Source organism: Acyrthosiphon pisum, chromosome X (assembly GCF_005508785.2).
Source record: "Acyrthosiphon pisum isolate AL4f chromosome X, pea_aphid_22Mar2018_4r6ur, whole genome shotgun sequence".
NCBI classification, from domain to species: Eukaryota; Metazoa; Arthropoda; class Insecta; order Hemiptera; family Aphididae; genus Acyrthosiphon; species Acyrthosiphon pisum.
The window spans coordinates 114649030-114650789 of record NC_042493.1 but is presented as its reverse complement, the minus strand read 5'-3'; positions in this window follow the sequence as shown (position 1 = coordinate 114650789).

Sequence of the window (1760 nt, the reverse complement as noted above, 5' to 3'; positions counted from 1 at the left end):
ATCAACATTATCAAAGTGTATGTTATATTATAAAATTACTTTTCATTATCTTAATAAGATCTCAGTCTCCAATTTGAGTGCTAATATTTCTGCCATGGCCTGTCCAGGTACACTCAATCCCATATTTATCAGTAAACAATTTTGACATAACTCTACTGACATGATTTTTGGCAGTGTTTCCAACAATGGTAGGGGCTTAGCCTCTAAAGCCCCCTCCTATTTGCGCCTATGATTACAATATTAGATAGAATTGAACACCAAATTCAAGATTATAATAATTATTATTACCTCAACGAAGTTATGATTTTGAGATTATTCAATTTGTTCAACTATTTTTGGCATCCATTCGGTGTAGTGTACAGTTTCTTCTTGGTTAATTTCTGCATAGAACTAGTTAGTTACAGTTGATTTGGAAGCACCACAATTTATTGGTTCTTGTTCAGCTGATGGAGTACTTACTACTTCTTTGTATAATGGCAATATTTTAAAATTTGAACCTGTATATTAATTAATAATAAAATTAAAATAACCTAATGAATATGCCATAAGTTATAGAAACATGATTTAAAAAATTATTACCATTATCATCATCACTCTTATCAGAAGGACACATCATAATAAATATTTTTTTTTTTTTTGACAATCGTCATTTGTATCAGTAGAAGAATATTTTTATTTTACTTTTTTGTGCCATGCCTTGTTGAAGTTGTCTAAAAATAATAATCATCTACATATATTTATTTGATTGGTTAATTACAGAGTTATAATATAAACATATATATATATATTTTTTAGGATTTTAATGAATGCTTAAATCCTGTTTTTTTTATATAAAAACGAATATTGAGTCCATGTTTCATTGTTTACAACTTAATTTGGTTTAAAATCTCAAAAAAAATAGCTCATATCTATGGATTTTACAATTAGTATGTGGGTAAATAGTATACTATTTCTATATTTTATTAAATTCCAGATTGGTTAAATTTAATATTATAATTGTATTGGTTAAGGTTAAATTATGTTTTTATACTTAAATTAAAATAATAAATATAAATAACAAAGTTAATCTAAAGTTATTTATCCACATAGTTCATATTATAACCTATGTCAAATAATGAAATAAAAAACCATTTTAAAAGTTACTAAATCGTAATGTCAATACTCAATAAAAAAAATAACTTCAATAGTATTGATATTTAGGAATACCTACTTAAGATGTGACTAGTGAGTAAAAATATTAATGTCTTTACCAATAATTGGATAGGTAGGTAATTATTAATTAATACCATTGGATAAACATTCCAACACTTAGGTATTCAGTTATTATTTAGGTACCCTCATGGTTTAAAATATATTTAAGCCATGGATACCCTATCTAATTTAAAATACCTACTCACATGTTATGTATTTCTTTACTTGTTATACATAATATATTATATAACATGAGTTACATTAATCAAATTTGAGAAAGAATTTACAATGCATTTAAGACTGGTGGCTTAACTTTCTATTTAAATCTAATTCAACTTTAATAGAAGTTACTTTTTAAAGATGTTTATATAATTCATAAGCTACCATAGAATTTAATAATTTATAATAGTAATTAAAATGATATTGAATTAGACAACAGCCATATTGATATGTTAATCAAAACAAAGTGGTTAGGCAGAAATGGTTAAGCAACTTGATAAAGTTAACAGCATACAATAAATCATATTATTAAAACTTAAAAATTAAAATTTACATCACATTTATGTCTT